Source organism: Hippoglossus stenolepis, chromosome 16, assembly GCF_022539355.2.
Source record: "Hippoglossus stenolepis isolate QCI-W04-F060 chromosome 16, HSTE1.2, whole genome shotgun sequence".
Classification (NCBI taxonomy): Eukaryota; Metazoa; Chordata; class Actinopteri; order Pleuronectiformes; family Pleuronectidae; genus Hippoglossus; species Hippoglossus stenolepis.
The window spans coordinates 18,917,245-18,924,688 of NC_061498.1; the positions used below are offsets into that span (position 1 = coordinate 18,917,245).

The following is a 7,444-nucleotide window of genomic DNA, read 5'->3' on the forward strand; positions in this document are numbered from 1 at the left end:
GCATACCTTCATCAACAGCATCCTCCCAGGGTACTGTCAATTCTACAAAGTAGACGACGCGCAGGGTGTTGGACCAACTATGTGGGTTGTTTCCCCCCCCTCTAATGGAAGTCACAATAAAGAACACAATATTATGGTAACAAAAAAGTAACTTTGGGGTTTTAGTTTCTGAACAATTGAATAATAATTTGAATCTGACTGATTTGTCAGTAAAGTTCTTTTATATATTTTCAATTTCACAAGGAGGAAATCAGAACAATTCATTCATCGTTTATTTCCTCTGTGTCGTCATGCGAAGAATAATTGTGGAATTCACAATCTTAAACTGATTAAGAAAAGAAATATGGTCACACCCACGCTCCGCAGGCACGGACGGGGTTCGAACCCGCGATCTTCGGTTTACGAGACCGACGCCTTACCACTTGGCCACCGCGCCTGGTAATGTAGACGGGGCTCTGCGTCTCTTTTTATACCCAGTGTCTTATATGAGTTTGGCTGATGTATATTTTTTAATGTTGAGCCTACAGCACCATCAAATCCCTTTCTGTCACCAGGTCGACCGAGTGGCTGGTCTGTAATTCCAAACTCCATTCATGATAGCTACTCTTTTGATTAGCCATCGCACTTTCACGTAGATTTCAAAGTTCAAACATTTTCCTGATTGTTCGAAAACACTATTTCACACAAGTCCGCCAACCTTTGTAAAATGTTCAAATGTGTTAAGTAGCGTCTGTTTCGGATGAGATAAAAAAGAAACCCGACTAAAATCTCAAATTTACCTGGACAGCTTTGGTGAATGGTGCCGAATGTCCCAGCAGATGCCATAGTTGATTACAAACAATGTTTCATCAATCATATTTTTGACGGTGGGCCAAGTTAGAAAAAGTGTCAACTTTTGAAGGGACATTTGGCGCAGCGTCCAGACCATCGCACGGGAGAAGGGGACACTAGAGGAGGGAACACACCAGGGTTGCCAGGCCTGCGGCTTTCCTACGGGATTTTGTTGAAAAGAGAAAAACTTAGTGTTTCTACAAGATAAACAGTAGAGCTGAAATAATTATAACATAGTATATCCACTGCCCATTTACACATAAAATACAAACTAAACGTAAAGCATTTTTAGTGGTCATCAAGACCAGAAAAGGGCTATATAAATACAAACCATTTATCATTTAAACTTGTTAGTTTTTGCTTTCTCTTCCCTTTCTTCCTCCACGTGCACAAACAACATGAATTTCACTATTTATAGCTCATATGCATTTGGAACCAAGTCGACCAGCTACGAGAGGAATCGTGATCATAAAATATTTGATTCAGAGCAAAACAAATATTCAAAAACGGATAAAATGCTAAGGTAGAAAACTGTATGCATAATTATTTTTAGAGTGAACTCCACTTCCCATAAACCATTTGAAATGATCCCTTTCTACATTACGTTACATTACATTTCATTTAGCTGACGCTTTCATCCAAAGCGACTTACAATAAGTGCATTCAACCATGAGGGTACAAACCCAGAACAACAAGAATCAAGAAAGTAAAATTTCTTCAAGAAAGCCAAACTACTAAGTGCTATCAGTAAGTGCCATTTAAGTGCTACAAAATGTTAGATTACATTTTTTTTTTTTTTATTATTTCTACCAACCTCCTTCTTCTTGAATTGAAAGGGATAGTTCCCCCCAAAATTTGAATTCACTCATTATCTACTCACCACTATGTGGAGTCCACAAAACACTTCTTGAGTTTCAGGTGTAATCAGCGTTGCAGCCAAATCCAATACAATTGAAGAAACTGGTGACCCACTTCTTCATACAAAACCATAACATGCCTCCATACTGCTCCTGTGATGTCATCCAAGTGTCCGTAAGCCCCGATCATTTCAAATTCGACTCGATATGGCATCATTTACACCAATTCATTTTTTGGTGAACTATCCCTTTAACATTGTTGTTGATATCGTGTTGCAATACATTGCTGTGTGTATCTTGCATATATATATATATTTATATATAACACAGTTGGTATCATACAGACAGGTAAAGAAGCATATAACATCGTTTCAGTCTCGTGGCAGGTCTACCTTGGTAATGGTTGGTTACAACATTATGGCTGATAATCAAAACCTATATTCACAAAATGAATTGAAAGGGATTTGTACTTCCGCTATTGGGTTGGTCTTTATCACGCAGACCTGGCAACCCGGGGACCCACCCGGAAGCAGCTTTCAGCGGCTCGGGGCGGACGGGATGACTTCAGTCCGTCACTGAAACATGGTGGCTGCTTCAGATGGGGAAGTTTCGAGCTCGTGTTCCGGGTGTCGGGGAGTCTGTGCGGACCTTGTGAGGAGAAGCTAATGCTGTGAGTAACATGACTCTCGTTTGGTGGAAAATCCTCGTTTGCTTGGCGGAAGTGGGAGAAGAAATAATGTTTACAAGCTAACGTTAGCAGCTAGCACATATCAACACAATTGGGGGAAAAAACTGTATTTACCTGCTAGTTTAGATGCTGCGAGAATATGCAGCTCCATTGATCAAGTTTATTACTATGTGATGAAGGATAAACCTGTTTTATATTATACATTATGTTGTTGAACATTATTAATAATGTCTTGTAAACCCTGCTACATACTTCATCCTGTCACAGATTCATTCAACTTGAATGAAAACGCTCTGATACATAGAACATGCCAGGAAAACATGAGTTCATACTTCCTACGTGTCACTGTGTTCCATTCTCTTCTACAGCACATCAAACAGGACGTGACCTTTTGTACAGGGCCTTGTGGGAAGATTGGTTTTCCAGTTGTCATAATTGAAGCTAAAGATTCATGTGCAGTATTTGAGCAGGAAAATTGAACTCTGATTTCTCCCTGTTGCTCAAGCTTCTACCGTCGAGCTGAACGATAATCAGTAACTCGTATTTCTAATTTAAACGGCCTGATGTCATGTTAAGGTTTTACACAAGTGTTGCTATTCAAAGTGGAGATGACAGCAAAATCAGCCATGAGTTGTTGAAGGACAATCTGTTTCTTCACATCAGTGTAATTATTGTGATATGTGTGATTCTTACATTCATTTTCATTTGGAAAAATTAATTATAAATGTGCAATAGATTTCAGCCAGATCAGCATAGGGTATAAATCAGCACTGAATGATTGTTTCGGTTGTTCTTGAGAAGGATGACATTCTTAATTTTGAACTTTATACCGTTTATTCTTTACAAACGAGTGAAGACTTTTTCAGGTAAGCTCCATTAGCAAAATGAAAAACACTACACAGAGGACAACTTAGCCTAAGTCTCCAGGTGTTAACAGTTTGTCCATTCACTAAAGCAAACTAGGCTGTTGAACTTGTTTTGTAACATATTTCAAATGACTGACCCCTGTATCATTAACAACCCTCTTCAGTGTTGTGTTTGATTGTGGCATTGTCCGTTCCCTACTGGAAGTCATCACCTGCATGTGTGCTTCCGCGCAGGCAAGTGTAAAAATAATAATTCAATAATAATAATATTATTATATAATATTACGGTTTGGTTGAATTCCTATTGCGACGCATTCTTTAGAACTTGGAGAAACTCTCAACACGATGTCCACTGTGTGAAAAGTTGCCCTCCCTGAATTTCTGAGTGATAATAAAAAAATATATATATAATATGCAAAAATTACAGTAATAGAATAAGAATAAAATAAGAATATTTTGTACTGACATAATGGAGCAGATATATACATTGAATCTGTGGACAGTTAGCTAAACTTGACTAAACTAAACAGTTTCTGTTTGCAAGTTATGATATGACAGTGTTTTTTAAAAAAATTTATCAAGACTTGGCACTAATGGAAGCAAAAATATTCTGGCAACAATAGCACCAGTTTCATTCTACAGCAAATGTTTCAACATTGACCTTGGATTAAATTGTGTCATGTTGTTGTTCCAGTCTGATCTGCAGCTCAGCCCCCCCGTCTGCTTCACCATGCCACTGGTCTTGGATGCCGTGTGGGCGCTGTGGAGCATTGGAGCTGGTATCTATGACTACTTCCATACCAGTGCCATGGAGGAGAGGATCCACACGCTGGAGAACCTCCTCTCTATCCACCAGTTTGTGATCACAGCCCTGTCTGCAGGCTTCATCCTGCTCATGATGTACATACTGTGGAGAAAACACTAAAACCTCACCGACCTGGGCAACTGCTGCCACTAAATGTTGTTTTGCCGCAGGACATCTTTCATTACCTAGGCTAATGTCCTTCAAGATGTTGGCACAGGGACAGTCTGATTCATACAGCTGTTCACACTTGAAGATGACGCGTGTTCAATGAAGGTGTCCAAGGTGAGGTCAGGAGCACTGAAGAGCAACTAAACCGAGGACTATGGCTCCATAAGGACATCTTGTGTCTGAAAACTTGTCGGTAGTTGAGCTGCGTCTGTCTGTGTTTTTTGAATGTTAAACTTGCCTGAGTCATCTACAGACCAGTGTCCAAATTAACCCCAAATCACAGCTGCTTCTCAAGGCAACTTTGCACTTTGACTTTTTTTTGCCGAGCTTGAAAGAATTCAATGTCCAGAGGTTTTACAACCTTTGATTTGTTACAGAAGCAAAGTGTGACTAGTTACCACTAACTTTTTTAACCCTGATATCCCAATGTGATTACTTTGTGTTCACAGATCAGTCATGATGGGGTTTTTTTTACATATCGGCTCTTTTTTTTTTGGCTGAGTTGATGTAATTATTTCATCCTCTTGACGTCGTCATCATCACAACTTTATTATTTCTGTCCAGTCTCCTCTTTTATCTCTGCTTTGTTCTCTCCTCAGATACCTCAATCTCACAAAGTTGAGACAAATAATAATAATGAAATCCACTTTGGATAGACCCTAAAGTAGATAAGTCTGTTATCTGGAGCTATTTATGCCTTTAAGTTCACTGAGCAGTGTCTAAAGAAAAAAACCTCTCGGTTGAATATGTATAGTTGCTTTCAGACATGCATTGAAGTCTGGATATTTTCCTGAAATCTCCTGGAGGGGCTGTATGAGAGAACTCAAATGTCTCAATCAGTTGCTCTGGACATTTTCCAGAACTTTTCCTGCCTGCCCCTAATGTAAAATGTCAGAATGAGCCTATATGAGAATACAGCAGGGAAATAACCGGAAAATTCACAGCAAGCAAGTGTATTGATGGAAGAATACAAATATCTCAATATGAAAAACCGGCGCCATACACACAGAAGACACAGAAGAAGAGATTCAAGAGATTGTGGTGATATAAGGGCCGGCACAAGTTCCTGTTCTTTCCACAGTAGGATTTATATATTTCTTCATATGTGAAAGACAAACTCCAGAAAATGTCCGGACCCAAGTTTCTGGGCATTTTCCAGAGTTCGTGTCTGAAAAAAGCTTATGTCAGGCAGGTGGTAGGCAGACTGAGGCTTTGAGGAGAATATGTGGCGGCTGTTAAACTCTGGGTGTTTTACGGTTTCAACTACAGTAGAATAAGAGAAGATAAACACAAAACTCCAACACTGGGAAATGAATTAATCTGTTGTGTGGTTCTTTTTCTTATGCTGTCTAATGGGTTTTGGAACTGTAGCTTGTGTGTGTGTTTGTGTTTACATTTTTACCAACCATGTTTCCAGTATATGTCATTTAGGTTTCCTCTTGTTTTTCCCACTACGTTAAAAAATTTGATCAGATGTATTGATCACTTGCTTACTCTCTGTACTGCTTACTGGACCTCTGCCATGGCTTCTACTAAAGGGAATATGTTTGGATAATAAGCCAGAACTTTGCTTTTGCCCACTTGTTTGTTTTAATTACAACAATTTTTCTTTCCTGTCATGTCAAATGAGTTGTTTTTAAATGGAATAAATTAAATGATGTTAAATAATGGGAGGAACATTCTGGTCTACATTTTTAAAATGTATTTTAATCTTCTGTATCATGTGCTCTTTTAGTCATTGTGAAAATAGAAATTGTGTTTGCAGGAGAAAATCTTTATAAAACAGAAAACAAATCTGAGACAGAAAACCTGATTATATAATAATTGAACATTGTCACATCTATGCAGTTTAATTGGTATTATAGTGGTAAATAAAATACAAATAACAGTTTACACGCAGGTAAACTAAGAATACAATTAACAAGGTTTCCCTCTTAGGACAAAACTCAAAAGTGAACAGCCATACTGTCAAGAGATTTTTCTGTTGACTGGTTAGTTATTGTTCAGTAACACAGTGGGAATATCTCACCAGTGTGTGAGTTCAACTGTGTGCTCATGAGCTATTTTTGTCCTCATTATGTTTTGGGTTCAGTGGTTGAGTCATGTGCAGGACACTCATTTTGAACCAGAATGGGGGAAATTATTACCATGCACAAGTTGTGTTCACACAATCATCAACTGATTTAACATTTGGTACTAAGGCCCCCTGAGATACATGGTTATAAATATTTGATGCAAAGTTAATATGAAGAAAATATCCCAAATGTATGGCTTTTAGTTCATTTCAAGGCTTTTTGAGCAGAGTAGGATTAAAAATATAAAAAGCAAGCAATAAAAATAATCATATTGCAACTATTTGGACAGATTTCATTTTACTGAATGGGGGAAAAATCCAATGGCGGTTTTTGCATGTTCTGGACCAAACAAGCATTTCCCTTATTTTAATGAGAAATTGCAGCTTGTGCAATTTGGATATTGCATTTAGCCATTTAGCTATTTCAATAATATTTGGATAAATTCGTTGCAGAACTGAATTTCCCTTCCCCCCCACCACCTCATTCTACACCTGGTACTGGATATATTAATATTAGTAAACTACTGCATCATGTCATAGTTTTCTTGTGTACATTTTAAGTAATTATAAGTAAGAAGTAAGATATTTACCTCTGGGATGTTGTCCTTTAGTAATACAAAAATTGTACGTAAGTATTCGACTAAGTTACATTCCATCACTGATTAACTCCGGTGTAATTCAGTGGGTTTTCCTCCAGTCGCGGGTCCCTGACCTTATTTAGAGCTGCTCTCCATGCTGATGCTGCAGGCGGCAAATGCGCCTCTGAGACCGGACAAACATTCCCACTAATCAGAGCGCAGCCTTTTGCAAACAAGCACGGTGATTGGGTGGAGCTGTTAGAAGGCGGGATCTTTCAACAGAAGTCACACTGGAAGTGTCAACCTACATTCGTCAAGTTGTCCGTTAGACCACAGAAAACGGATATTTGTCGTCAAAATAAAAGCACGCAACTGAGTAAAAGTAAGTTTCCACAAGTGATGCGTTAAATATTTGGAGGTTTACATAAATGTGTGTTAGCGAGATTTGTAATAACACGTTTATTACACAAAAACTGCGTGGAACGCGCAGTTGACAATTGTAAGTTCTTATTGGAATATATTTTGAAAATATAAACCGGATAACGTCCGTGGTGCTTTATGCTACTTTCCACCACAG

At 38.5% G+C, this 7,444-nt stretch overlaps 1 non-coding gene across 1 annotated transcript; it reads right to left on the reverse strand.

The window, feature by feature from the left end:
* Positions 1 to 364: 364 nt before the first annotated feature.
* trnat-cgu lies at positions 365 to 436 on the reverse strand. The gene has a single exon. It is a non-coding gene; the product is annotated as a tRNA-Thr (tRNA).
* Positions 437 to 7,444: the final 7,008 nt, after the last annotated feature.